Here is a 24,882-nt window from a genome sequence, read left to right as displayed (position 1 = left end):
CTTCTCCACGATGTTCTCGTGGTTAGGATTCTGCGCTCTCACCGCCGCGTCCCGGGGTTTGTTCCCGGTCAGGGAATAATTTGCTTCTGGGGAAACACTAGGCAAAAATCAAAAACTTGGCACAACTGCAGAAAAAGTTATCCTCGTGTGAGCCAGTGACCGAAGGATTGTTGCAATTTTAAGTACTCTCTGCTGCTCTACCAACATTCCTATCAAAGGTCAACAATCGAAGATTTTGGAACTCAGGGAAAGTTAATTTGTTTGTCAAGCGCATGTCAAAGTGCACCGCTGTCAAAACGTTGGCGTAAGCCACAAGAAAATACTCAATCCTTCAAGCCGGATTTGAACCAGCGACCTAAGGATTGCTGCACTTTCACCTACAGTCCTCCGCTCTACCAACTGAGCTATTGAAGGTTGTCAGATTTAGACAAATGCCATCACCTAGATGGTCATAAGTGCTGCAGGCACATATGTTCCTGTTAAAAATGTAATCTGCTGAGTTTGGTGGTTTCGTGGAGATGCTGGAGATTGAACCCAGGTCCTCATTCAAGCAACCAACACTCTCTTCCGATGAGCTACATCCCCTTTGATTGCAAGTAGTTGCGTTTGGGGATAGAGAAAAAGTGAGCCGACGGTAAAGAATGCTGTTTAGCCCCCTCACTGCGAAATCGCTTTTGCCTTCTCCACGATGTTCTAGTGGTTAGGATTCTGCGCTCTCACCGCCGCGTCCCGGGGTTTGTTCCCGGTCAGGGAATAATTTGCTTCTGGGGAAACACTAGGCAAAAATCAAAAACTTGGCACAACTGCAGAAAAAGTTATCCTCGTGTGAGCCAGTGACCGAAGGATTGTTGCAATTTTAAGTACTCTCTGCTGTTCTAGCAACATTCCTATCAAAGGTAAACAATTGATGATTTCGGGCACTCAGGGAAAGTTAATTTGTTTGTCAAGCACATGTCAAAGTGCACTGCTGTCAAAACGTTGGCGTAAGCCACAAGAAAATACACAATCCTTCGAGCCGGATTTGAACCAGCGACCTAAGGATTGCTGCACTTTCACCTACAGTCCTCCACTCTACCAACTGAGCTATCGAAGGTTGTCAGATTTAGACAAATGCCATCACCTAGATGGTCAGAAGTGCTGCAGACACATATGTTCCCGTTAAAAAAGTAATCTGCTGAGTTTGGTGGTTTCGTGGAGATGCTGGAGATTGAACCCAGGTCCTCATTCAAGCAACCAACACTCTCTTCCGCTGAGCTACATCCCCTTTGATTGCAAGTAGTTGGCTTTGGGGATAGAGAAAAAGTGAGCCGACGGTAAAGAATGCTGTTTAGCCCCCTCACTGCGAAATCGCCTTTGCCTTCTCCACGATGTTCTAGTGGTTAGGATTCTGCGCTCTTACCGCCGCGTCCCGGGGTTTGTTCCCGGTCAGGGAATAATTTGCTTCTGGGGAAACACTAGGCAAAAATCAAAAACTTGGCACAACTGCAGAAAAAGTTATCCTCGTGTGAGACGGTGACCGAAGGATTGTTGCAAGTTTAAGTACTCTCTGCTGTTCTAGCAACATTCCTATCAAAGGTCAACAATTGAAGATTTCAGCACTCAGGGAAAGTTAATTTGTTTGTCAAGCACATGTCAAAGTGCACTGCTGTCAAAACGTTGGCTTAAGCCACAAGAAAATACACAATCCTTCGAGCCGGATTTGAACCAGCGACCTAAGGATTGCTGCACTTTCACCTACAGTCCTCCGCTCTACCAACTGAGCTATCGAAGGTTGTCAGATTTAGACAAATGCCATCACCTAGATGGTCATAAGTGCTGCAGGCACATATGTTCCCGTTAAAAAAGTAATCTGCTGAGTTTGGTGGTTTCGTGGAGATGCTGGAGATTGAACCCAGGTCCTCATTCAAGCAACCAACACTCTCTTCCGCTGAGCTACATCCCCTTTGATTGCAAGTAGTTGCGTTTGGGGATAGAGAAAAAGTGAGCCGACGGTAAAGAATGCTGTTTAGCCCCCTCACTGCGAAATCGCTTTTGCCTTCTCCACGATGTTCTAGTGGTTAGGATTCTGCGCTCTTACCGCCGCGTCCCGGGATTTGTTCCCGGTCAGGGAATAATTTGCTTCTGGGGAAACACTAGGCAAAAATCAAAAACTTGGCACAACTGCAGAAAAAGTTATCCTCGTGTGAGCCAGTGACCGAAGGATTGTTGGAAATTTAAGTACTCTCTGCTGCTCTACCAACATTCCTATCAAAGGTCAACAATTGAAGATTTCAGCACTCAGGGAAAGTTAATTTGTTTGTCAAGCACATGTCAAAGTGCACTGCTGTCAAAACGTTGGCTTAAGCCACAAGAAAATACACAATCCTTCGAGCCAGATTTGAACCAGCGACCTAAGGATTGCTGCACTTTCACCTACAGTCCTCCGCTCTACCAACTGAGCTATCGAAGGTTGTCAGATTTAGACAAATGCCATCACCTAGATGGTCATAAGTGCTGCAGGCACATATGTTCCCGTTAAAAATGTAATCTGCTGAGTTTGGTGGTTTCGTGGAGATGCTGGAGATTGAACCCAGGTCCTCATTCAAGCAACCAACACTCTCTTCCGCTGAGCTACATCCCCTTTGATTGCAAGTAGTTGCGTTTGGGGATAGAGAAAAAGTGAGCCGACGGTAAAGAATGCTGTTTAGCCCCCTCACTGCGAAATCGCTTTTGCCTTCTCCACGATGTTCTCGTGGTTAGGATTCTGCGCTCTCACCGCCGCGTCCCGGGGTTTGTTCCCGGTCAGGGAATAATTTGCTTCTGGGGAAACACTAGGCAAAAATCAAAAACTTGGCACAACTGCAGAAAAAGTTATCCTCGTGTGAGCCAGTGACCGAAGGATTGTTGCAATTTTAAGTACTCTCTGCTGCTCTACCAACATTCCTATCAAAGGTCAACAATCGAAGATTTTGGAACTCAGGGAAAGTTAATTTGTTTGTCAAGCGCATGTCAAAGTGCACCGCTGTCAAAACGTTGGCGTAAGCCACAAGAAAATACTCAATCCTTCGAGCCGGATTTGAAACAGCGACCTAAGGATTGCTGCACTTTCACCTACAGTCCTCCGCTCTACCAACTGAGCTATCGAAGGTTGTCTAATTTAGACAAATGCCATCACCTAGATGGTCAGAAGGACGGCAGACACATATGTTCCCGTTAAAAATGTAATCTGCTGAGTTTGGTGGTTTCGTGGAGATGCTGGAGATTGAACCCAGGTCCTCATTCAAGCAACCAACACTCTCTTCCGCTGAGCTACATCCCCTTTGATTGCAAGTAGTTGCGTTTGGGGATAGAGAAAAAGTGAGCCGACGGTAAAGAATGCTGTTTAGCCCCCTCACTGCGAAATCGCTTTTGCCTTCTCCACGATGTTCTAGTGGTTAGGATTCTGCGCTCTTACCGCCGCGTCCCGGGGTTTGTTCCCGGTCAGGGAATAATTTGCTTCTGGGGAAACACTAGGCAAAAATCAAAAACTTGGCACAACTGCAGAAAAAGTTATCCTCGTGTGAGCCAGTGACCGAAGGATTGTTGCAAATTTAAGTACTCTCTGCTGCTCTACCAACATTCCTATCAAAGGTCAACAAATGAAGATTTCAGCACTCAGGGAAAGTTAATTTGTTTGTCAAGCACATGTCAAAGTGCACTGCTGTCAAAACGTTGGCTTAAGCCACAAGAAAATACACAATCCTTCGAGCCGGATTTGAACCAGCGACCTAAGGATTGCTGCACTTTCACCTACAGTCCTCCGCTCTACCAACTGAGCTATCGAAGGTTGTCGGATTTAGACAAATGCCATCACCTAGATGGTTATAAGTGCTGCAGGCACATATGTTCCCGTTAAAAATGTAATCTGCTGAGTTTGGTGGTTTCGTGGAGATGCTGGAGATTGAACCCAGGTCCTCATTCAAGCAACCAACACTCTCTTCCGCTGAGCTACATCCCCTTTGATTGCAAGTAGTTGCGTTTGGGGATAGAGAAAAAGTGAGCCGACGGTAAAGAATGCTGTTTAGCCCCCTCACTGCGAAATCGCTTTTGCCTTCTCCACGATGTTCTCGTGGTTAGGATTCTGCGCTCTCACCGCCGCGTCCCGGGGTTTGTTCCCGGTCAGGGAATAATTTGCTTCTGGGGAAACACTAGGCAAAAATCAAAAACTTGGCACAACTGCAGAAAAAGTTATCCTCGTGTGAGCCAGTGACCGAAGGATTGTTGCAATTTTAAGTACTCTCTGCTGCTCTACCAACATTCCTATCAAAGGTCAACAATCGAAGATTTTGGAACTCAGGGAAAGTTAATTTGTTTGTCAAGCGCATGTCAAAGTGCACCGCTGTCAAAACGTTGGCGTAAGCCACAAGAAAATACTCAATCCTTCAAGCCGGATTTGAACCAGCGACCTAAGGATTGCTGCACTTTCACCTACAGTCCTCCGCTCTACCAACTGAGCTATTGAAGGTTGTCAGATTTAGACAAATGCCATCACCTAGATGGTAATAAGTGCTGCAGGCACATATGTTCCTGTTAAAAATGTAATCTGCTGAGTTTGGTGGTTTCGTGGAGATGCTGGAGATTGAACCCAGGTCCTCATTCAAGCAACCAACACTCTCTTCCGATGAGCTACATCCCCTTTGATTGCAAGTAGTTGCGTTTGGGGATAGAGAAAAAGTGAGCCGACGGTAAAGAATGCTGTTTAGCCCCCTCACTGCGAAATCGCTTTTGCCTTCTCCACGATGTTCTAGTGGTTAGGATTCTGCGCTCTCACCGCCGCGTCCCGGGGTTTGTTCCCGGTCAGGGAATAATTTGCTTCTGGGGAAACACTAGGCAAAAATCAAAAACTTGGCACAACTGCAGAAAAAGTTATCCTCGTGTGAGCCAGTGACCGAAGGATTGTTGCAATTTTAAGTACTCTCTGCTGTTCTAGCAACATTCCTATCAAAGGTAAACAATTGATGATTTCGGGCACTCAGGGAAAGTTAATTTGTTTGTCAAGCACATGTCAAAGTGCACTGCTGTCAAAACGTTGGCGTAAGCCACAAGAAAATACACAATCCTTCGAGCCGGATTTGAACCAGCGACCTAAGGATTGCTGCACTTTCACCTACAGTCCTCCGCTCTACCAACTGAGCTATCGAAGGTTGCCGGATTTAGACAAATGCCATCACCTAGATGGTCAGAAGTGCTGCAGACACATATGTTCCCGTTAAAAAAGTAATCTGCTGAGTTTGGTGGTTTCGTGGAGATGCTGGAGATTGAACCCAGGTCCTCATTCAAGCAACCAACACTCTCTTCCGCTGAGCTACATCCCCTTTGATTGCAAGTAGTTGGCTTTGGGGATAGAGAAAAAGTGAGCCGACGGTAAAGAATGCTGTTTAGCCCCCTCACTGCGAAATCGCTTTTGCCTTCTCCACGATGTTCTAGTGGTTAGGATTCTGCGCTCTTACCGCCGCGTCCCGGGGTTTGTTCCCGGTCAGGGAATAATTTGCTTCTGGGGAAACACTAGGCAAAAATCAAAAACTTGGCACAACTGCAGAAAAAGTTATCCTCGTGTGAGCCGGTGAGCGAAGGATTGTTGCAAGTTTAAGTACTCTCTGCTGTTCTAGCAACATTCCTATCAAAGGTCAACAATTGATGATTTCGGCACTCAGGGAAAGTTAATTTGTTTGTCAAGCACATGTCAAAGTGCACTGCTGTCAAAACGTTGGCGTAAGCCACAAGAAAATACACAATCCTTCGAGCCGGATTTGAACCAGCGACCTAAAGATTGCTGCACTTTCACCTACAGTCCTCCGCTCTACCAACTGAGCTATCGAAGGTTGTCAGATTTAGACAAATGCCATCAACTAGATGGTCAGAAGTGCTGCAGACACATATGTTCCCGTTAAAAAAGTAATCTGCTGAGTTTGGTGGTTTCGTGGAGATGCTGGAGATTGAACCCAGGTCCTCATTCAAGCAACCAACACTCTCTTCCGCTGAGCTACATCCCCTTTGATTGCAAGTAGTTGGCTTTGGGGATAGAGAAAAAGTGAGCCGACGGTAAAGAATGCTGTTTAGCCCCCTCACTGCGAAATCGCTTTTGCCTTCTCCACGATGTTCTAGTGGTTAGGATTCTGTGCTCTTACCGCCGCGTCCCGGGATTTGTTCCCGGTCAGGGAATAATTTGCTTCTGGGGAAACACTAGGCAAAAATCAAAAACTTGGCACAACTGCAGAAAAAGTTATCCTCGTGTGAGCCAGTGACCGAAGGATTGTTGGAAATTTAAGTACTCTCTGCTGCTCTACCAACATTCCTATCAAAGGTCAACAATCGAAGATTTTGGAACTCAGGGAAAGTTAATTTGTTTGTCAAGCGCATGTCAAAGTGCACCGCTGTCAAAACGTTGGCGTAAGCCACAAGAAAATACTCAATCCTTCGAGCCGGATTTGAAACAGCGACCTAAGGATTGCTGCACTTTCACCTACAGTCCTCCGCTCTACCAACTGAGCTATCGAAGGTTGTCTAATTTAGACAAATGCCATCACCTAGATGGTCAGAAGGACGGCAGACACATATGTTCCCGTTAAAAATGTAATCTGCTGAGTTTGGTGGTTTCGTGGAGATGCTGGAGATTGAACCCAGGTCCTCATTCAAGCAACCAACACTCTCTTCCGCTGAGCTACATCCCCTTTGATTGCAAGTAGTTGCGTTTGGGGATAGAGAAAAAGTGAGCCGACGGTAAAGAATGCTGTTTAGCCCCCTCACTGCGAAATCGCTTTTGCCTTCTCCACGATGTTCTAGTGGTTAGGATTCTGCGCTCTTACCGCCGCGTCCCGGGGTTTGTTCCCGGTCAGGGAATAATTTGCTTCTGGGGAAACACTAGGCAAAAATCAAAAACTTGGCACAACTGCAGAAAAAGTTATCCTCGTGTGAGCCAGTGACCGAAGGATTGTTGCAAATTTAAGTACTCTCTGCTGCTCTACCAACATTCCTATCAAAGGTCAACAAATGAAGATTTCAGCACTCAGGGAAAGTTAATTTGTTTGTCAAGCACATGTCAAAGTGCACTGCTGTCAAAACGTTGGCTTAAGCCACAAGAAAATACACAATCCTTCGAGCCGGATTTGAACCAGCGACCTAAGGATTGCTGCACTTTCACCTACAGTCCTCCGCTCTACCAACTGAGCTATCGAAGGTTGTCAGATTTAGACAAATGCCATCACCTAGATGGTCATAAGTGCTGCAGGCACATATGTTCCCGTTAAAAATGTAATCTGCTGAGTTTGGTGGTTTCGTGGAGATGCTGGAGATTGAACCCAGGTCCTCATTCAAGCAACCAACACTCTCTTCCGCTGAGCTACATCCCCTTTGATTGCAAGTAGTTGCGTTTGGGGATAGAGAAAAAGTGAGCCGACGGTAAAGAATGCTGTTTAGCCCCCTCACTGCGAAATCGCTTTTGCCTTCTCCACGATGTTCTCGTGGTTAGGATTCTGCGCTCTCACCGCCGCGTCCCGGGGTTTGTTCCCGGTCAGGGAATAATTTGCTTCTGGGGAAACACTAGGCAAAAATCAAAAACTTGGCACAACTGCAGAAAAAGTTATCCTCGTGTGAGCCAGTGACCGAAGGATTGTTGCAATTTTAAGTACTCTCTGCTGCTCTACCAACATTCCTATCAAAGGTCAACAATCGAAGATTTTGGAACTCAGGGAAAGTTAATTTGTTTGTCAAGCGCATGTCAAAGTGCACCGCTGTCAAAACGTTGGCGTAAGCCACAAGAAAATAGTCAATCCTTCAAGCCGGATTTGAACCAGCGACCTAAGGATTGCTGCACTTTCACCTACAGTCCTCCGCTCTACCAACTGAGCTATTGAAGGTTGTCAGATTTAGACAAATGCCATCACCTAGATGGTCATAAGTGCTGCAGGCACATATGTTCCTGTTAAAAATGTAATCTGCTGAGTTTGGTGGTTTCGTGGAGATGCTGGAGATTGAACCCAGGTCCTCATTCAAGCAACCAACACTCTCTTCCGATGAGCTACATCCCCTTTGATTGCAAGTAGTTGCGTTTGGGGATAGAGAAAAAGTGAGCCGACGGTAAAGAATGCTGTTTAGCCCCCTCACTGCGAAATCGCTTTTGCCTTCTCCACGATGTTCTAGTGGTTAGGATTCTGCGCTCTTACCGCCGCGTCCCGGGATTTGTTCCCGGTCAGGGAATAATTTGCTTCTGGGGAAACACTAGGCAAAAATCAAAAACTTGGCACAACTGCAGAAAAAGTTATCCTCGTGTGAGCCAGTGACCGAAGGATTGTTGGAAATTTAAGTACTCTCTGCTGCTCTACCAACATTCCTATCAAAGGTCAACAATTGAAGATTTCAGCACTCAGGGAAAGTTAATTTGTTTGTCAAGCACATGTCAAAGTGCACTGCTGTCAAAACGTTGGCTTAAGCCACAAGAAAATACACAATCCTTCGAGCCAGATTTGAACCAGCGACCTAAGGATTGCTGCACTTTCACCTACAGTCCTCCGCTCTACCAACTGAGCTATCGAAGGTTGTCAGATTTAGACAAATGCCATCACCTAGATGGTCATAAGTGCTGCAGGCACATATGTTCCCGTTAAAAATGTAATCTGCTGAGTTTGGTGGTTTCGTGGAGATGCTGGAGATTGAACCCAGGTCCTCATTCAAGCAACCAACACTCTCTTCCGCTGAGCTACATCCCCTTTGATTGCAAGTAGTTGCGTTTGGGGATAGAGAAAAAGTGAGCCGACGGTAAAGAATGCTGTTTAGCCCCCTCACTGCGAAATCGCTTTTGCCTTCTCCACGATGTTCTCGTGGTTAGGATTCTGCGCTCTCACCGCCGCGTCCCGGGGTTTGTTCCCGGTCAGGGAATAATTTGCTTCTGGGGAAACACTAGGCAAAAATCAAAAACTTGGCACAACTGCAGAAAAAGTTATCCTCGTGTGAGCCAGTGACCGAAGGATTGTTGCAATTTTAAGTACTCTCTGCTGCTCTACCAACATTCCTATCAAAGGTCAACAATCGAAGATTTTGGAACTCAGGGAAAGTTAATTTGTTTGTCAAGCGCATGTCAAAGTGCACCGCTGTCAAAACGTTGGCGTAAGCCACAAGAAAATACTCAATCCTTCAAGCCGGATTTGAACCAGCGACCTAAGGATTGCTGCACTTTCACCTACAGTCCTCCGCTCTACCAACTGAGCTATTGAAGGTTGTCAGATTTAGACAAATGCCATCACCTAGATGGTCATAAGTGCTGCAGGCACATATGTTCCTGTTAAAAATGTAATCTGCTGAGTTTGGTAGTTTCGTGGAGATGCTGGAGATTGAACCCAGGTCCTCATTCAAGCAACAAACACTCTCTTCCGCTGAGCTACATCCCCTTTGATTGCAAATAGTTGCGTTTGGGGATAGAGAAAAAGTGAGCCGACGGTAAAGAATGCTGTTTAGCCCCCTCACCGCGAAATCGCTTTTGCCTTCTCCACAATGTTCTAGTGGTTAGGATTCGGCGCTCTCACCGCCGCGTCCCGGGGTTTTTTCCCGGTCAGGGAATAATTTGTTTCTGGGGAAACACTAGGCAAAAATCAAAAACTTGGCACAACTGCAGAAAAAGTTATCCTCGTGTGAGCCAGTGACCGAAGGATTGTTGCAATTTGAAGTACTCTCTGCTGCTCTACCAACATTCCTATCAAAGGTCAACAATCAAAGATTTCGGAACTCAGGGAAAGTTAATTTGTTTGTCAAGCACATGTCAAAATGCACTGCTATCAAAACGTTGGCGTAAGCCACAAGAAAATATACAATCCTTCGAGCCGGATTTGAACCAGCGACCTAAGGATTGCTGCACTTTCACCTACAGTCCTCCGCTCTACCAACTGAGCTATCGAAGGTTGTCAAATTTAGACAAATGCCATCACCTAGATGGTCAGAAGGACGGCAGACACATATGTTCCCGTTAAAAATGTAATCTGCTGAGTTTGGTGGTTTCGTGGAGATGCTGGAGATTGAACCCAGGTCCTCATTCAAGCAACCAACACTCTCTTCCGCTGAGCTACATCCCCTTTGATTGCAAGTAGTTGCGTTTGGGGATAGAGAAAAAGTGAGCCGACGGTAAAGAATGCTGTTTAGCCCCCTCACTGCGAAATCGCTTTTGCCTTCTCCACGATGTTCTAGTGGTTAGGATTCTGCGCTCTTACCGCCGCGTCCCGGGATTTGTTCCCGGTCAGGGAATAATTTGCTTCTGGGGAAACACTAGGCAAAAATCAAAAACTTGGCACAACTGCAGAAAAAGTTATCCTCGTGTGAGCCAGTGACCGAAGGATTGTTGGAAATTTAAGTACTCTCTGCTGCTCTACCAACATTCCTATCAAAGGTCAACAATTGAAGATTTCAGCACTCAGGGAAAGTTAATTTGTTTGTCAAGCACATGTCAAAGTGCACTGCTGTCAAAACGTTGGCTTAAGCCACAAGAAAATACACAATCCTTCGAGCCAGATTTGAACCAGGGACCTAAGGATTGCTGCACTTTCACCTACAGTCCTCCGCTCTACCAACTGAGCTATCGAAGGTTGTCAGATTTAGACAAATGCCATCACCTAGATGGTCATAAGTGCTGCAGGCACATATGTTCCCGTTAAAAATGTAATCTGCTGAGTTTGGTGGTTTCGTGGAGATGCTGGAGATTGAACCCAGGTCCTCATTCAAGCAACCAACACTCTCTTCCGCTGAGCTACATCCCCTTTGATTGCAAGTAGTTGCGTTTGGGGATAGAGAAAAAGTGAGCCGACGGTAAAGAATGCTGTTTAGCCCCCTCACTGCGAAATCGCTTTTGCCTTCTCCACGATGTTCTCGTGGTTAGGATTCTGCGCTCTCACCGCCGCGTCCCGGGGTTTGTTCCCGGTCAGGGAATAATTTGCTTCTGGGGAAACACTAGGCAAAAATCAAAAACTTGGCACAACTGCAGAAAAAGTTATCCTCGTGTGAGCCAGTGACCGAAGGATTGTTGCAATTTTAAGTACTCTCTGCTGCTCTACCAACATTCCTATCAAAGGTCAACAATCGAAGATTTTGGAACTCAGGGAAAGTTAATTTGTTTGTCAAGCGCATGTCAAAGTGCACCGCTGTCAAAACGTTGGCGTAAGCCACAAGAAAATACTCAATCCTTCAAGCCGGATTTGAACCAGCGACCTAAGGATTGCTGCACTTTCACCTACAGTCCTCCGCTCTACCAACTGAGCTATTGAAGGTTGTCAGATTTAGACAAATGCCATCACCTAGATGGTCATAAGTGCTGCAGGCACATATGTTCCCGTTAAAAATGTAATCTGCTGAGTTTGGTGGTTTCGTGGAGATGCTGGAGATTGAACCCAGGTCCTCATTCAAGCAACCAACACTCTCTTCCGCTGAGCTACATCCCCTTTGATTGCAAGTAGTTGCGTTTGGGGATAGAGAAAAAGTGAGCCGACGGTAAAGAATGCTGTTTAGCCCCCTCACTGCGAAATCGCTTTTGCCTTCTCCACGATGTTCTCGTGGTTAGGATTCTGCGCTCTCACCGCCGCGTCCCGGGGTTTGTTCCCGGTCAGGGAATAATTTGCTTCTGGGGAAACACTAGGCAAAAATCAAAAACTTGGCACAACTGCAGAAAAAGTTATCCTCGTGTGAGCCAGTGACCGAAGGATTGTTGCAATTTTAAGTACTCTCTGCTGCTCTACCAACATTCCTATCAAAGGTCAACAATCGAAGATTTTGGAACTCAGGGAAAGTTAATTTGTTTGTCAAGCGCATGTCAAAGTGCACCGCTGTCAAAACGTTGGCGTAAGCCACAAGAAAATACTCAATCCTTCAAGCCGGATTTGAACCAGCGACCTAAGGATTGCTGCACTTTCACCTACAGTCCTCCGCTCTACCAACTGAGCTATTGAAGGTTGTCAGATTTAGACAAATGCCATCACCTAGATGGTCATAAGTGCTGCAGGCACATATGTTCCTGTTAAAAATGTAATCTGCTGAGTTTGGTAGTTTCGTGGAGATGCTGGAGATTGAACCCAGGTCCTCATTCAAGCAACAAACACTCTCTTCCGCTGAGCTACATCCCCTTTGATTGCAAATAGTTGCGTTTGGGGATAGAGAAAAAGTGAGCCGACGGTAAAGAATGCTGTTTAGCCCCCTCACCGCGAAATCGCTTTTGCCTTCTCCACAATGTTCTAGTGGTTAGGATTCGGCGCTCTCACCGCCGCGTCCCGGGGTTTTTTCCCGGTCAGGGAATAATTTGTTTCTGGGGAAACACTAGGCAAAAATCAAAAACTTGGCACAACTGCAGAAAAAGTTATCCTCGTGTGAGCCAGTGACCGAAGGATTGTTGCAATTTGAAGTACTCTCTGCTGCTCTACCAACATTCCTATCAAAGGTCAACAATCAAAGATTTCGGAACTCAGGGAAAGTTAATTTGTTTGTCAAGCACATGTCAAAATGCACTGCTATCAAAACGTTGGCGTAAGCCACAAGAAAATATACAATCCTTCGAGCCGGATTTGAACCAGCGACCTAAGGATTGCTGCACTTTCACCTACAGTCCTCCGCTCTACCAACTGAGCTATCGAAGGTTGTCAAATTTAGACAAATGCCATCACCTAGATGGTCAGAAGGACGGCAGACACATATGTTCCCGTTAAAAATGTAATCTGCTGAGTTTGGTGGTTTCGTGGAGATGCTGGAGATTGAACCCAGGTCCTCATTCAAGCAACCAACACTCTCTTCCGCTGAGCTACATCCCCTTTGATTGCAAGTAGTTGCGTTTGGGGATAGAGAAAAAGTGAGCCGACGGTAAAGAATGCTGTTTAGCCCCCTCACTGCGAAATCGCTTTTGCCTTCTCCACGATGTTCTAGTGGTTAGGATTCTGCGCTCTTACCGCCGCGTCCCGGGATTTGTTCCCGGTCAGGGAATAATTTGCTTCTGGGGAAACACTAGGCAAAAATCAAAAACTTGGCACAACTGCAGAAAAAGTTATCCTCGTGTGAGCCAGTGACCGAAGGATTGTTGGAAATTTAAGTACTCTCTGCTGCTCTACCAACATTCCTATCAAAGGTCAACAATTGAAGATTTCAGCACTCAGGGAAAGTTAATTTGTTTGTCAAGCACATGTCAAAGTGCACTGCTGTCAAAACGTTGGCTTAAGCCACAAGAAAATACACAATCCTTCGAGCCAGATTTGAACCAGGGACCTAAGGATTGCTGCACTTTCACCTACAGTCCTCCGCTCTACCAACTGAGCTATCGAAGGTTGTCAGATTTAGACAAATGCCATCACCTAGATGGTCATAAGTGCTGCAGGCACATATGTTCCCGTTAAAAATGTAATCTGCTGAGTTTGGTGGTTTCGTGGAGATGCTGGAGATTGAACCCAGGTCCTCATTCAAGCAACCAACACTCTCTTCCGCTGAGCTACATCCCCTTTGATTGCAAGTAGTTGCGTTTGGGGATAGAGAAAAAGTGAGCCGACGGTAAAGAATGCTGTTTAGCCCCCTCACTGCGAAATCGCTTTTGCCTTCTCCACGATGTTCTCGTGGTTAGGATTCTGCGCTCTCACCGCCGCGTCCCGGGGTTTGTTCCCGGTCAGGGAATAATTTGCTTCTGGGGAAACACTAGGCAAAAATCAAAAACTTGGCACAACTGCAGAAAAAGTTATCCTCGTGTGAGCCAGTGACCGAAGGATTGTTGCAATTTTAAGTACTCTCTGCTGCTCTACCAACATTCCTATCAAAGGTCAACAATCGAAGATTTTGGAACTCAGGGAAAGTTAATTTGTTTGTCAAGCGCATGTCAAAGTGCACCGCTGTCAAAACGTTGGCGTAAGCCACAAGAAAATACTCAATCCTTCAAGCCGGATTTGAACCAGCGACCTAAGGATTGCTGCACTTTCACCTACAGTCCTCCGCTCTACCAACTGAGCTATTGAAGGTTGTCAGATTTAGACAAATGCCATCACCTAGATGGTCATAAGTGCTGCAGGCACATATGTTCCTGTTAAAAATGTAATCTGCTGAGTTTGGTGGTTTCGTGGAGATGCTGGAGATTGAACCCAGGTCCTCATTCAAGCAACCAACACTCTCTTCCGATGAGCTACATCCCCTTTGATTGCAAGTAGTTGGCTTTGGGGATAGAGAAAAAGTGAGCCGACGGTAAAGAATGCTGTTTAGCCCCCTCACTGCGAAATCGCTTTTGCCTTCTCCACGATGTTCTAGTGGTTAGGATTCTGCGCTCTTACCGCCGCGTCCCGGGGTTTGTTCCCGGTCAGGGAATAATTTGCTTCTGGGGAAACACTAGGCAAAAATCAAAAACTTGGCACAACTGCAGAAAAAGTTATCCTCGTGTGAGCCGGTGACCGAAGGATTGTTGCAAGTTTAAGTACTCTCTGCTGTTCTAGCAACATTCCTATCAAAGGTCAACAATTGATGATTTCGGCACTCAGGGAAAGTTAATTTGTTTGTCAAGCACATGTCAAAGTGCACTGCTGTCAAAACGTTGGCGTAAGCCACAAGAAAATACACAATCCTTCGAGCCGGATTTGAACCAGCGACCTAAGGATTGCTGCACTTTCACCTACAGTCCTCCGCTCTACCAACTGAGCTATCGAAGGTTGTCAGATTTCTACAAATGCCATCAACTAGATGGTCAGAAGTGCTGCAGACACATATGTTCCCGTTAAAAAAGTAATCTGCTGAGTTTGGTGGTTTCGTGGAGATGCTGGAGATTGAACCCAGGTCCTCATTCAAGCAACCAACACTCTCTTCCGCTGAGCTACATCCCCTTTGATTGCAAGTAGTTGGCTTTGGGGATAGAGAAAAAGTGAGCCGACGGTAAAGAATGCTGTTTAGCCCCCTCACTGCGAAATCGCTTTTGCCTTCTCCACGATGTTCTAGTGGTTAGGATTCTGCGCTCTTACCGCCGCGTCCCGGGATTTGTTCCCGGTCAGGGAATAATTTGCTTCTGGGGAAACACTAGGCAAAAATCAAAAACTTGGCACAACTGCAGAAAAAGGTATCCTCGTGTGAGCCAGTGACCGAAGGATTGTTGGAAATTTAAGTACTCTCTGCTGCTCTACCAACATTCCTATCAAAGGTCAACAATTGAAGATTTCAGCACTCAGGGAAAGTTAATTTGTTTGTCAAGCACATGTCAAAGTGCGCTGCTGTCAAAACGTTGGCGTAAGCCACAAGAAAATACTCAATCCTTCAAGCCGGATTTGAACCAGCGACCTAAGGATTGCTGCACTTTCACCTACAGTCCTCCGCTCTACCAACTGAGCTATCGAAGGTTGTCAGATTTAGACAAATGCCATCACCTAGATGGTCAGAAGTGCTGCAGACACATATGTTCCCGTTAAAAAAGTAATCTGCTGAGTTTGGTGGTTTCGTGGAGATGCTGGAGATTGAACCCAGGTCCTCATTCAAGCAACCAACACTCTCTTCCGCTGAGCTACATCCCCTTTGATTGCAAGTAGTTGGCTTTGGGGATAGAGAAAAAGTGAGCCGACGGTAAAGAATGCTGTTTAGCCCCCTCACTGCGAAATCGCCTTTGCCTTCTCCACGATGTTCTAGTGGTTAGGATTCTGCGCTCTTACCGCCGCGTCCCGGGGTTTGTTCCCGGTCAGGGAATAATTTGCTTCTGGGGAAACACTAGGCAAAAATCAAAAACTTGGCACAACTGCAGAAAAAGTTATCCTCGTGTGAGACGGTGACCGAAGGATTGTTGCAAGTTTAAGTACTCTCTGCTGTTCTAGCAACATTCCTATCAAAGGTCAACAATTGAAGATTTCAGCACTCAGGGAAAGTTAATTTGTTTGTCAAGCACATGTCAAAGTGCACTGCTGTCAAAACGTTGGCTTAAGCCACAAGAAAATACACAATCCTTCGAGCCGGATTTGAACCAGCGACCTAAGGATTGCTGCACTTTCACCTACAGTCCTCCGCTCTACCAACTGAGCTATCGAAGGTTGTCAGATTTAGACAAATGCCATCACCTAGATGGTCATAAGTGCTGCAGGCACATATGTTCCCGTTAAAAAAGTAATCTGCTGAGTTTGGTGGTTTCGTGGAGATGCTGGAGATTGAACCCAGGTCCTCATTCAAGCAACCAACACTCTCTTCCGCTGAGCTACATCCCCTTTGATTGCAAGTAGTTGCGTTTGGGGATAGAGAAAAAGTGAGCCGACGGTAAAGAATGCTGTTTAGCCCCCTCACTGCGAAATCGCTTTTGCCTTCTCCACGATGTTCTAGTGGTTAGGATTCTGCGCTCTTACCGCCGCGTCCCGGGATTTGTTCCCGGTCAGGGAATAATTTGCTTCTGGGGAAACACTAGGCAAAAATCAAAAACTTGGCACAACTGCAGAAAAAGGTATCCTCGTGTGAGCCAGTGACCGAAGGATTGTTGGAAATTTAAGTACTCTCTGCTGCTCTACCAACATTCCTATCAAAGGTCAACAATTGAAGATTTCAGCACTCAGGGAAAGTTAATTTGTTTGTCAAGCACATGTCAAAGTGCACTGCTGTCAAAACGTTGGCTTAAGCCACAAGGAAATACACAATCCTTCGAGCCGGATTTGAACCAGCGACCTAAGGATTGCTGCACTTTCACCTACAGTCCTCCGCTCTACCAACTGAGCTATCGAAGGTTGTCAGATTTAGACGAATGCCATCACCTAGATGGTCATAAGTGCTGCAGGCACATATGTTCCCGTTAAAAATGTAATCTGCTGAGTTTGGTGGTTTCGTGGAGATGCTGGAGATTGAACCCAGGTCCTCATTCAAGCAACCAACACTCTCTTCCGCTGAGCTACATCCCCTTTGATTGCAAGTAGTTGCGTTTGGGGATAGAGAAAAAGTGAGCCGACGGTAAAGAATGCTGTTTAGCCCCCTCACTGCGAAATCGCTTTTGCCTTCTCCACGATGTTCTCGTGGTTAGGATTCTGCGCTCTCACCGCCGCGTCCCGGGGTTTGTTCCCGGTCAGGGAATAATTTGCTTCTGGGGAAACACTAGGCAAAAATCAAAAACTTGGCACAACTGCAGAAAAAGTTATCCTCGTGTGAGCCAGTGACCGAAGGATTGTTGCAATTTTAAGTACTCTCTGCTGCTCTACCAACATTCCTATCAAAGGTCAACAATCGAAGATTTTGGAACTCAGGGAAAGTTAATTTGTTTGTCAAGCGCATGTCAAAGTGCACCGCTGTCAAAACGTTGGCGTAAGCCACAAGAAAATACTCAATCCTTCAAGCCGGATTTGAACCAGCGACCTAAGGATTGCTGCACTTTCACCTACAGTCCTCCGCTCTACCAACTGAGCTATCGAAGGTTGTCAGATTTAGACAAATGCCATCACCTAGATGGTCAGAAGTGCTGCAGACACATATGTTCCCGTTAAAAAAGTAATCTGCTGAGTTTGGTGGTTTCGTGGAGATGCTGGAGATTGAACCCAGGTCCTCATTCAAGCAACCAACACTCTCTTCCGCTGAGCTACATCCCCTTTGATTGCAAGTAGTTGGCTTTGGGGATAGAGAAAAAGTGAGCCGACGGTAAAGAATGCTGTTTAGCCCCCTCACTGCGAAATCGCCTTTGCCTTCTCCACGATGTTCTAGTGGTTAGGATTCTGCGCTCTTACCGCCGCGTCCCGGGGTTTGTTCCCGGTCAGGGAATAATTTGCTTCTGGGGAAACACTAGGCAAAAATCAAAAACTTGGCACAACTGCAGAAAAAGTTATCCTCGTGTGAGACGGTGACCGAAGGATTGTTGCAAGTTTAAGTACTCTCTGCTGTTCTAGCAACATTCCTATCAAAGGTCAACAATTGAAGATTTCAGCACTCAGGGAAAGTTAATTTGTTTGTCAAGCACATGTCAAAGTGCACTGCTGTCAAAACGTTGGCTTAAGCCACAAGAAAATACACAATCCTTCGAGCCAGATTTGAACCAGCGACCTAAGGATTGCTGCACTTTCACCTACAGTCCTCCGCTCTACCAACTGAGCTATCGAAGGTTGTCAGATTTAGACAAATGCCATCACCTAGATGGTCATAAGTGCTGCAGGCACATATGTTCCCGTTAAAAATGTAATCTGCTGAGTTTGGTGGTTTCGTGGAGATGCTGGAGATTGAACCCAGGTCCTCATTCAAGCAACCAACACTCTCTTCCGCTGAGCTACATCCCCTTTGATTGCAAGTAGTTGCGTTTGGGGATAGAGAAAAAGTGAGCCGACGGTAAAGAATGCTGTTTAGCCCCCTCACTGCGAAATCGCTTTTGCCTTCTCCACGATGTTCTCGTGGTTAGGATTCTGCGCTCTCACCGCCGCGTCCCGGGGTTTGTTCCCGGTCAGGGAATAATTTGCTTCTGGGGAAACACTAGGCAAAAATCAAAAACTTGGCACAACTGCAGAAAAAGTTATCCTCGTGTGAGCCAGTGACCGAAGGATTGTTGCAATTTTAAGTACTCTCTGCTGCTCTACCAACATTCCTATCAAAGGTCAACAATCGAAGAATTTGGAACTCAGGGAAAGTTAATTTGTTTGTCAAGCGCATGTCAAAGTGCACCGCTGTCAAAACGTTGGCGTAAGCCACAAGAAAATACTCCATCCTTCGAGCCGGATTTGAAACAGCGACCTAAGGATTGCTGCACTTTCACCTACAGTCCTCCGCTCTACCAACTGAGCTATCGAAGGTTGTCTAATTTAGACAAATGCCATCACCTAGATGGTCAGAAGGACGGCAGACACATATGTTCCCGTTAAAAATGTAATCTGCTGAGTTTGGTGGTTTCGTGGAGATGCTGGAGATTGAACCCAGGTCCTCATTCAAGCAACCAACACTCTCTTCCGCTGAGCTACATCCCCTTTGATTGCAAGTAGTTGCGTTTGGGGATAGAGAAAAAGTGAGCCGACGGTAAAGAATGCTGTTTAGCCCCCTCACTGCGAAATCGCTTTTGCCTTCTCCACAATGTTCTAGTGGTTAGGATTCGGCGCTCTCACCGCCGCGTCCCAGGGTTTGTTCCCGGTCAGGGAATAATTTGCTTCTGGGGAAACACTAGGCAAAAATCAAAAACATGGCACAACTGCAGAAAAAGTTATCCTCGTGTGAGCCAGTGACCGAAGGATTGTTGCAATTTTAAGTACTCTCTGCTGCTCTACCAACATTCCTATCAAAGGTCAACAATCGAAGATTTTGGAACTCAGGGAAAGTTAATTTGTTTGTCAAGCACATGTCAAAGTGCACCGCTGTCAAAACGTTGGCGTAAGCCACAAGAAAATACTCAATCCTTCAAGCCGGATTTGAACCAGCGACCTAAGGATTGCTGCACTTTCACCTACAGTCCTCCGCTCTACCAACTGAGCTATCGAAGGTTGTCAGATTTAGACAAATGCCATCACCTAGATGGTCATAAGTGCTGCAGGCACATATGTTCCCGTTAAAAATGTAATCTGCTGAGTTTGGTGGTTTCGTGGAGATGCTGGAGATTGAACCCAGGTCCTCATTCAAGCAACCAACACTCTCTTCCGCTGAGCTACATCCCCTTTGATTGCAAGTAGTTGCGTTTGGGGATAGAGAAAAAGTGAGCCGACGGTAAAGAATGCTGTTTAGCCCCCTCACTGCGAAATCGCTTTTGCCTTCTCCACGATGTTCTCGTGGTTAGGATTCTGCGCTCTCACCGCCGCGTCCCGGGGTTTGTTCCCGGTCAGGGAATAATTTGCTTCTGGGGAAACACTAGGCAAAAATCTAAAACTTGGCACAACTGCAGAAAAAGTTATCCTCGTGTGAGCCAGTGACCGAAGGATTGTTGCAATTTTAAGTACTCTCTGCTGCTCTACCAACATTCCTATCAAAGGTCAACAATCGAAGATTTTGGAACTCAGGGAAAGTTAATTTGTTTGTCAAGCGCATGTCAAAGTGCACCGCTGTCAAAACGTTGGCGTAAGCCACAAGAAATTACTCAATCCTTCAAGCCGGATTTGAACCAGCGACCTAAGGATTGCTGCACTTTCACCTACAGTCCTCCGCTCTACCAACTGAGCTATTGAAGGTTGTCAGATTTAGACAAATGCCATCACCTAGATGGTCATAAGTGCTGCAGGCACATATGTTCCTGTTAAAAATGTAATCTGCTGAGTTTGGTGGTTTCGTGGAGATGCTGGAGATTGAACCCAGGTCCTCATTCAAGCAACCAACACTCTCTTCCGATGAGCTACATCCCCTTTGATTGCAAGTAGTTGCGTTTGGGGATAGAGAAAAAGTGAGCCGACGGTAAAGAATGCTGTTTAGCCCCCTCACTGCGAAATCGCTTTTGCCTTCTCCACGATGTTCTAGTGGTTAGGATTCTGCGCTCTTACCGCCGCGTCCCGGGGTTTGTTCCCGGTCAGGGAATAATTTGCTTCTGGGGAAACACTAGGCAAAAATCAAAAACTTGGCACAACTGCAGAAAAAGTTATCCTCGTGTGAGCCAGTGACCGAAGGATTGTTGCAATTTTAAGTACTCTCTGCTGTTCTAGCAACATTCCTATCAAAGGTAAACAATTGATGATTTCGGGCACTCAGGGAAAGTTAATTTGTTTGTCAAGCACATGTCAAAGTGCACTGCTGTCAAAACGTTGGCGTAAGCCACAAGAAAATACACAATCCTTCGAGCCGGATTTGAACCAGCGACCTAAGGATTGCTGCACTTTCACCTACAGTCCTCCGCTCTACCAACTGAGCTATCGAAGGTTGTCAGATTTAGACAAATGCCATCAACTAGATGGTCAGAAGTGCTGCAGACACATATGTTCCCGTTAAAAAAGTAATCTGCTGAGTTTGGTGGTTTCGTGGAGATGCTGGAGATTGAACCCAGGTCCTCATTCAAGCAACCAACACTCTCTTCCGCTGAGCTACATCCCCTTTGATTGCAAGTAGTTGGCTTTGGGGATAGAGAAAAAGTGAGCCGACGGTAAAGAATGCTGTTTAGCCCCCTCACTGCGAAATCGCTTTTGCCTTCTCCACAATGTTCTAGTGGTTAGGATTCGGCGCTCTCACCGCCGCGTCCCAGGGTTTGTTCCCGGTCAGGGAATAATTTGCTTCTGGGGAAACACTAGGCAAAAATCAAAAACTTGGCACAACTGCAGAAAAAGTTATCCTCGTGTGAGCCAGTGACCGAAGGATTGTTGCAATTTTAAGTACTCTCTGCTGCTCTACCAACATTCCTATCAAAGGTCAACAATCGAAGATTTTGGAACTCAGGGAAAGTTAATTTGTTTGTCAAGCGCATGTCAAAGTGCACCGCTGTCAAAACGTTGGCGTAAGCCACAAGAATATACTCCATCCTTCTAGCCGGATTTGAACCAGCGACCTAAGGATTGCTGCACTTTCACCTACAGTCCTCCGCTCTACCAACTGAGCTATTGAAGGTTGTCAGATTTAGACAAATGCCATCACCTAGATGGTCATAAGTGCTGCAGGCACATATGTTCCCGTTAAAAATGTAATCTGCTGAGTTTGGAGGTTTCGTGGAGATGCTGGAGATTGAACCCAGGTCCTCATTCAAGCAACCAACACTCTCTTCCGCTGAGCTACATCCCCTTTGATTGCAAGTAGTTGCGTTTGGGGATAGAGAAAAAGTGAGCCGACGGTAAAGAATGCTGTTTAGCCCCCTCACTGCGAAATCGCTTTTGCCTTCTCCACGATGTTCTCGTGGTTAGGATTCTGCGCTCTCACCGCCGCGTCCCGGGGTTTGTTCCCGGTCAGGGAATAATTTGCTTCTGGGGAAACACTAGGCAAAAATCAAAAACTTGGCACAACTGCAGAAAAAGTTATCCTCGTGTGAGCCAGTGACCGAAGGATTGTTGCAATTTTAAGTACTCTCTGCTGCTCTACCAACATTCCTATCAAAGGTCAACAATCGAAGATTTTGGAACTCAGGGAAAGTTAATTTGTTTGTCAAGCACATGTCAAAGTGTACTGCTGTCAAAACGTTGGCGTAAGCCACAAGAAAATACACAATCCTTCGAGCCGGATTTGAACCAGCGACCTAAGGATTGCTGCACTTTCACCTACAGTCCTCCGCTCTACCAACTGAGCTATCGAAAGTTGTCAGATTTAGACAAATGCCATCAACTAGATGGTCAGAAGTGCTGCAGACACATATGTTCCCGTTTAAAAAAGTAATCTGCTGAGTTTGGTGGTTTCGTGGAGATGCTGGAGATTGAACCCAGGTCCTCATTCAAGCAACCAACACTCTCTTCCGCTGAGCTACATCCCCTTTGATTGCAAGTAGTTGGCTTTGGGGATAGAGAAAAAGTGAGCCGACGGTAAAGAATGCTGTTTAGCCCCCTCACTGCGAAATCGCTTTTGCCTTCTCCACGATGTTCTAGTGGTTAGGATTCTGCGCTCTTACCGCCGCGTCTCGGGGTTTGTTCCCGGTCAGGGAATCATTTGCTTCTGGGGAAACACTAGGCAAAAATCAAAAACTTGGCACAACTGCAGAAAAAGTTATCCTCGTGTGAGCCAGTGACCGAAGGATTGTTGCAAATTTAAGTACTCTCTGCTGCTCTACCAACATTCCTATCAAAGGTCAACAATTGAAGATTTCAGCACTCAGGGAAAGTTAATTTGTTTGTCAAGCACATGTCAAAGTGCACTGCTGTCAAAACGTTGGCTTAAGCCACAAGAAAATACACAATCCTTCGAGCCGGATTTGAACCAGCGACCTAAGGATTGCTGCACTTTCACCTACAGTCCTCCGCTCTACCAACTGAGCTATCGAAGGTTGTCGGATTTAGACAAATGCCATCACCTAGATGGTCATAAGTGCTGCAGGCACATATGTTCCCGTTAAAAATGTAATCTGCTGAGTTTGGTGGTTTCGTGGAGATGCTGGAGATTGAACCCAGGTCCTCATTCAAGCAACCAACACTCTCTTCCGCTGAGCTACATCCCCTTTGATTGCAAGTAGTTGCGTTTGGGGATAGAGAAAAAGTGAGCCGACGGTAAAGAATGCTGTTTAGCCCCCTCACTGCGAAATCGCTTTTGCCTTCTCCACGATGTTCTCGTGGTTAGGATTCTGCGCTCTCACCGCCGCGTCCCGGGGTTTGTTCCCGGTCAGGGAATAATTTGCTTCTGGGGAAACACTAGGCAAAAATCTAAAACTTGGCACAACTGCAGAAAAAGTTATCCTCGTGTGAGCCAGTGACCGAAGGATTGTTGCAATTTTAAGTACTCTCTGCTGCTCTACCAACATTCCTATCAAAGGTCAACAATCGAAGATTTTGGAACTCAGGGAAAGTTAATTTGTTTGTCAAGCGCATGTCAAAGTGCACCGCTGTCAAAACGTTGGCGTAAGCCACAAGAAATTACTCAATCCTTCAAGCCGGATTTGAACCAGCGACCTAAGGATTGCTGCACTTTCACCTACAGTCCTCCGCTCTACCAACTGAGCTATTGAAGGTTGTCAGATTTAGACAAATGCCATCACCTAGATGGTCATAAGTGCTGCAGGCACATATGTTCCTGTTAAAAATGTAATCTGCTGAGTTTGGTGGTTTCGTGGAGATGCTGGAGATTGAACCCAGGTCCTCATTCAAGCAACCAACACTCTCTTCCGCTGAGCTACATCCCCTTTGATTGCAAGTAGTTGGCTTTGGGGATAGAGAAAAAGTGAGCCGACGGTAAAGAATGCTGTTTAGCCCCCTCACTGCGAAATCGCTTTTGCCTTCTCCACGATGTTCTAGTGGTTAGGATTCTGCGCTCTTACCGCCGCGTCCCGGGGTTTGTTCCCGGTCAGGGAATAATTTGCTTCTGGGGAAACACTAGGCAAAAATCAAAAACTTGGCACAACTGCAGAAAAAGTTATCCTCGTGTGAGCCGGTGACCGAAGGATTGTTGCAAGTTTAAGTACTCTCTGCTGTTCTAGCAACATTCCTATCAAAGGTCAACAATTGATGATTTCGGCACTCAGGGAAAGTTAATTTGTTTGTCAAGCACATGTCAAAGTGCACTGCTGTCAAAACGTTGGCGTAAGCCACAAGAAAATACACAATCCTTCGAGCCGGATTTGAACCAGCGACCTAAGGATTGCTGGACTTTCACCTACAGTCCTCCACTCTACCAACTGAGCTATCGAAGGTTGTCAGATTTAGACAAATGCCATCACCTAGATGGTCAGAAGTGCTGCAGACACATATGTTCCCGTTAAAAATGTAATCTGCTGAGTTTGGTGGTTTCGTGGAGATGCTGGAGATTGAACCCAGGTCCTCATTCAAGCAACCAACACTCTCTTCCGCTGAGCTACATCCCCTTTGATTGCAAGTAGTTGCGTTTGGGGATAGAGAAAAAGTGAGCCGACGGTAAAGAATGCTGTTTAGCCCCCTCACTGCGAAATCGCTTTTGCCTTCTCCACGATGTTCTAGTGGTTAGGATTCTGCGCTCTTACCGCCGCGTCCCGGGGTTTGTTTCCCGTCAGGGAATAATTTGCTTCTGGGGAAACACTAGGCAAAAATCAAAAACTTGGCACAACTGCAGAAAAAGTTATCCTCGTGTGAGCCAGTGACCGAAGGATTTTTGCAATTTTAAGTACTCTCTGCTGCTCTACCAACCTTCCTATCAAAGGTCAACAATTGAAGATTTCGGCACTCAGGGAAAGTTAATTTGTTTGTCAAGCACATGTCAAAGAGCACTGCTGTCAAAACGTTGGCGTAAGCCACAAGAAAATACACAATCCTTCGAGCCGGATTTGAAACAGCGACCTAAGGATTGCTGCACTTTCACCTACAGTCCTCCGCTCTACCAACTGAGCTATCGAAGGTTGTCTAATTTAGACAAATGCCATCACCTAGATGGTCAGAAGGACGGCAGACACAT

The 24,882-nt window shown here is 46.1% G+C and overlaps 35 non-coding genes across 35 annotated transcripts; all 35 read right to left on the bottom strand.

The window, feature by feature from the left end:
- Positions 1 to 327: 327 nt before the first annotated feature.
- On the bottom strand, positions 328 to 414 carry trnay-gua (transfer RNA tyrosine (anticodon GUA)). The gene is given in 2 exon segments: positions 328 to 363; positions 378 to 414. It is a non-coding gene; the product is annotated as a tRNA-Tyr (tRNA).
- A 592-nt stretch (positions 415 to 1,006) lies between these two features.
- On the bottom strand, positions 1,007 to 1,093 carry trnay-gua (transfer RNA tyrosine (anticodon GUA)). The gene is given in 2 exon segments: positions 1,007 to 1,042; positions 1,057 to 1,093. It is a non-coding gene; the product is annotated as a tRNA-Tyr (tRNA).
- Positions 1,094 to 1,684: 591 nt separating this feature from the next.
- trnay-gua (transfer RNA tyrosine (anticodon GUA)) lies at positions 1,685 to 1,771 on the bottom strand. Its single transcript is given in 2 exon segments — positions 1,685 to 1,720; positions 1,735 to 1,771. It is a non-coding gene; the product is annotated as a tRNA-Tyr (tRNA).
- Positions 1,772 to 2,362: 591 nt separating this feature from the next.
- On the bottom strand, positions 2,363 to 2,449 carry trnay-gua (transfer RNA tyrosine (anticodon GUA)). Its single transcript is given in 2 exon segments — positions 2,363 to 2,398; positions 2,413 to 2,449. It is a non-coding gene; the product is annotated as a tRNA-Tyr (tRNA).
- Positions 2,450 to 3,040: 591 nt separating this feature from the next.
- trnay-gua (transfer RNA tyrosine (anticodon GUA)) lies at positions 3,041 to 3,127 on the bottom strand. Its single transcript is given in 2 exon segments — positions 3,041 to 3,076; positions 3,091 to 3,127. It is a non-coding gene; the product is annotated as a tRNA-Tyr (tRNA).
- A 591-nt stretch (positions 3,128 to 3,718) lies between these two features.
- Positions 3,719 to 3,805, bottom strand: trnay-gua (transfer RNA tyrosine (anticodon GUA)). The gene is given in 2 exon segments: positions 3,719 to 3,754; positions 3,769 to 3,805. It is a non-coding gene; the product is annotated as a tRNA-Tyr (tRNA).
- A 591-nt stretch (positions 3,806 to 4,396) lies between these two features.
- trnay-gua (transfer RNA tyrosine (anticodon GUA)) lies at positions 4,397 to 4,483 on the bottom strand. The gene is given in 2 exon segments: positions 4,397 to 4,432; positions 4,447 to 4,483. It is a non-coding gene; the product is annotated as a tRNA-Tyr (tRNA).
- A 592-nt stretch (positions 4,484 to 5,075) lies between these two features.
- Positions 5,076 to 5,162, bottom strand: trnay-gua (transfer RNA tyrosine (anticodon GUA)). Its single transcript is given in 2 exon segments — positions 5,076 to 5,111; positions 5,126 to 5,162. It is a non-coding gene; the product is annotated as a tRNA-Tyr (tRNA).
- Positions 5,163 to 5,753: 591 nt separating this feature from the next.
- trnay-gua (transfer RNA tyrosine (anticodon GUA)) lies at positions 5,754 to 5,840 on the bottom strand. The gene is given in 2 exon segments: positions 5,754 to 5,789; positions 5,804 to 5,840. It is a non-coding gene; the product is annotated as a tRNA-Tyr (tRNA).
- Positions 5,841 to 6,431: 591 nt separating this feature from the next.
- Positions 6,432 to 6,518, bottom strand: trnay-gua (transfer RNA tyrosine (anticodon GUA)). The gene is given in 2 exon segments: positions 6,432 to 6,467; positions 6,482 to 6,518. It is a non-coding gene; the product is annotated as a tRNA-Tyr (tRNA).
- A 591-nt stretch (positions 6,519 to 7,109) lies between these two features.
- On the bottom strand, positions 7,110 to 7,196 carry trnay-gua (transfer RNA tyrosine (anticodon GUA)). The gene is given in 2 exon segments: positions 7,110 to 7,145; positions 7,160 to 7,196. It is a non-coding gene; the product is annotated as a tRNA-Tyr (tRNA).
- A 591-nt stretch (positions 7,197 to 7,787) lies between these two features.
- On the bottom strand, positions 7,788 to 7,874 carry trnay-gua (transfer RNA tyrosine (anticodon GUA)). The gene is given in 2 exon segments: positions 7,788 to 7,823; positions 7,838 to 7,874. It is a non-coding gene; the product is annotated as a tRNA-Tyr (tRNA).
- A 591-nt stretch (positions 7,875 to 8,465) lies between these two features.
- On the bottom strand, positions 8,466 to 8,552 carry trnay-gua (transfer RNA tyrosine (anticodon GUA)). The gene is given in 2 exon segments: positions 8,466 to 8,501; positions 8,516 to 8,552. It is a non-coding gene; the product is annotated as a tRNA-Tyr (tRNA).
- Positions 8,553 to 9,143: 591 nt separating this feature from the next.
- On the bottom strand, positions 9,144 to 9,230 carry trnay-gua (transfer RNA tyrosine (anticodon GUA)). Its single transcript is given in 2 exon segments — positions 9,144 to 9,179; positions 9,194 to 9,230. It is a non-coding gene; the product is annotated as a tRNA-Tyr (tRNA).
- A 591-nt stretch (positions 9,231 to 9,821) lies between these two features.
- On the bottom strand, positions 9,822 to 9,908 carry trnay-gua (transfer RNA tyrosine (anticodon GUA)). The gene is given in 2 exon segments: positions 9,822 to 9,857; positions 9,872 to 9,908. It is a non-coding gene; the product is annotated as a tRNA-Tyr (tRNA).
- A 1,269-nt stretch (positions 9,909 to 11,177) lies between these two features.
- On the bottom strand, positions 11,178 to 11,264 carry trnay-gua (transfer RNA tyrosine (anticodon GUA)). Its single transcript is given in 2 exon segments — positions 11,178 to 11,213; positions 11,228 to 11,264. It is a non-coding gene; the product is annotated as a tRNA-Tyr (tRNA).
- A 591-nt stretch (positions 11,265 to 11,855) lies between these two features.
- On the bottom strand, positions 11,856 to 11,942 carry trnay-gua (transfer RNA tyrosine (anticodon GUA)). The gene is given in 2 exon segments: positions 11,856 to 11,891; positions 11,906 to 11,942. It is a non-coding gene; the product is annotated as a tRNA-Tyr (tRNA).
- A 591-nt stretch (positions 11,943 to 12,533) lies between these two features.
- Positions 12,534 to 12,620, bottom strand: trnay-gua (transfer RNA tyrosine (anticodon GUA)). Its single transcript is given in 2 exon segments — positions 12,534 to 12,569; positions 12,584 to 12,620. It is a non-coding gene; the product is annotated as a tRNA-Tyr (tRNA).
- Positions 12,621 to 13,889: 1,269 nt separating this feature from the next.
- On the bottom strand, positions 13,890 to 13,976 carry trnay-gua (transfer RNA tyrosine (anticodon GUA)). Its single transcript is given in 2 exon segments — positions 13,890 to 13,925; positions 13,940 to 13,976. It is a non-coding gene; the product is annotated as a tRNA-Tyr (tRNA).
- Positions 13,977 to 14,567: 591 nt separating this feature from the next.
- Positions 14,568 to 14,654, bottom strand: trnay-gua (transfer RNA tyrosine (anticodon GUA)). Its single transcript is given in 2 exon segments — positions 14,568 to 14,603; positions 14,618 to 14,654. It is a non-coding gene; the product is annotated as a tRNA-Tyr (tRNA).
- Positions 14,655 to 15,245: 591 nt separating this feature from the next.
- trnay-gua (transfer RNA tyrosine (anticodon GUA)) lies at positions 15,246 to 15,332 on the bottom strand. The gene is given in 2 exon segments: positions 15,246 to 15,281; positions 15,296 to 15,332. It is a non-coding gene; the product is annotated as a tRNA-Tyr (tRNA).
- Positions 15,333 to 15,923: 591 nt separating this feature from the next.
- Positions 15,924 to 16,010, bottom strand: trnay-gua (transfer RNA tyrosine (anticodon GUA)). Its single transcript is given in 2 exon segments — positions 15,924 to 15,959; positions 15,974 to 16,010. It is a non-coding gene; the product is annotated as a tRNA-Tyr (tRNA).
- A 591-nt stretch (positions 16,011 to 16,601) lies between these two features.
- Positions 16,602 to 16,688, bottom strand: trnay-gua (transfer RNA tyrosine (anticodon GUA)). The gene is given in 2 exon segments: positions 16,602 to 16,637; positions 16,652 to 16,688. It is a non-coding gene; the product is annotated as a tRNA-Tyr (tRNA).
- A 591-nt stretch (positions 16,689 to 17,279) lies between these two features.
- Positions 17,280 to 17,366, bottom strand: trnay-gua (transfer RNA tyrosine (anticodon GUA)). Its single transcript is given in 2 exon segments — positions 17,280 to 17,315; positions 17,330 to 17,366. It is a non-coding gene; the product is annotated as a tRNA-Tyr (tRNA).
- Positions 17,367 to 17,957: 591 nt separating this feature from the next.
- Positions 17,958 to 18,044, bottom strand: trnay-gua (transfer RNA tyrosine (anticodon GUA)). Its single transcript is given in 2 exon segments — positions 17,958 to 17,993; positions 18,008 to 18,044. It is a non-coding gene; the product is annotated as a tRNA-Tyr (tRNA).
- Positions 18,045 to 18,635: 591 nt separating this feature from the next.
- trnay-gua (transfer RNA tyrosine (anticodon GUA)) lies at positions 18,636 to 18,722 on the bottom strand. The gene is given in 2 exon segments: positions 18,636 to 18,671; positions 18,686 to 18,722. It is a non-coding gene; the product is annotated as a tRNA-Tyr (tRNA).
- Positions 18,723 to 19,313: 591 nt separating this feature from the next.
- Positions 19,314 to 19,400, bottom strand: trnay-gua (transfer RNA tyrosine (anticodon GUA)). Its single transcript is given in 2 exon segments — positions 19,314 to 19,349; positions 19,364 to 19,400. It is a non-coding gene; the product is annotated as a tRNA-Tyr (tRNA).
- A 591-nt stretch (positions 19,401 to 19,991) lies between these two features.
- Positions 19,992 to 20,078, bottom strand: trnay-gua (transfer RNA tyrosine (anticodon GUA)). The gene is given in 2 exon segments: positions 19,992 to 20,027; positions 20,042 to 20,078. It is a non-coding gene; the product is annotated as a tRNA-Tyr (tRNA).
- A 592-nt stretch (positions 20,079 to 20,670) lies between these two features.
- On the bottom strand, positions 20,671 to 20,757 carry trnay-gua (transfer RNA tyrosine (anticodon GUA)). Its single transcript is given in 2 exon segments — positions 20,671 to 20,706; positions 20,721 to 20,757. It is a non-coding gene; the product is annotated as a tRNA-Tyr (tRNA).
- Positions 20,758 to 21,348: 591 nt separating this feature from the next.
- On the bottom strand, positions 21,349 to 21,435 carry trnay-gua (transfer RNA tyrosine (anticodon GUA)). The gene is given in 2 exon segments: positions 21,349 to 21,384; positions 21,399 to 21,435. It is a non-coding gene; the product is annotated as a tRNA-Tyr (tRNA).
- A 591-nt stretch (positions 21,436 to 22,026) lies between these two features.
- trnay-gua (transfer RNA tyrosine (anticodon GUA)) lies at positions 22,027 to 22,113 on the bottom strand. Its single transcript is given in 2 exon segments — positions 22,027 to 22,062; positions 22,077 to 22,113. It is a non-coding gene; the product is annotated as a tRNA-Tyr (tRNA).
- A 592-nt stretch (positions 22,114 to 22,705) lies between these two features.
- trnay-gua (transfer RNA tyrosine (anticodon GUA)) lies at positions 22,706 to 22,792 on the bottom strand. Its single transcript is given in 2 exon segments — positions 22,706 to 22,741; positions 22,756 to 22,792. It is a non-coding gene; the product is annotated as a tRNA-Tyr (tRNA).
- Positions 22,793 to 23,383: 591 nt separating this feature from the next.
- Positions 23,384 to 23,470, bottom strand: trnay-gua (transfer RNA tyrosine (anticodon GUA)). Its single transcript is given in 2 exon segments — positions 23,384 to 23,419; positions 23,434 to 23,470. It is a non-coding gene; the product is annotated as a tRNA-Tyr (tRNA).
- Positions 23,471 to 24,061: 591 nt separating this feature from the next.
- trnay-gua (transfer RNA tyrosine (anticodon GUA)) lies at positions 24,062 to 24,148 on the bottom strand. The gene is given in 2 exon segments: positions 24,062 to 24,097; positions 24,112 to 24,148. It is a non-coding gene; the product is annotated as a tRNA-Tyr (tRNA).
- Positions 24,149 to 24,739: 591 nt separating this feature from the next.
- On the bottom strand, positions 24,740 to 24,826 carry trnay-gua (transfer RNA tyrosine (anticodon GUA)). The gene is given in 2 exon segments: positions 24,740 to 24,775; positions 24,790 to 24,826. It is a non-coding gene; the product is annotated as a tRNA-Tyr (tRNA).
- Between the last annotated feature and the right edge of the window lie 56 nt (positions 24,827 to 24,882).

The sequence above is a fragment of the Salmo salar genome, chromosome 07, assembly GCF_965601325.2.
Source record: "Salmo salar chromosome 07, fSalSal1, whole genome shotgun sequence".
Lineage (NCBI taxonomy): Eukaryota > Metazoa > Chordata > Actinopteri > Salmoniformes > Salmonidae > Salmo > Salmo salar.
Note: the sequence above shows the minus strand (reverse complement) of the source record. Positions and strands in the feature narration are given on the sequence as shown.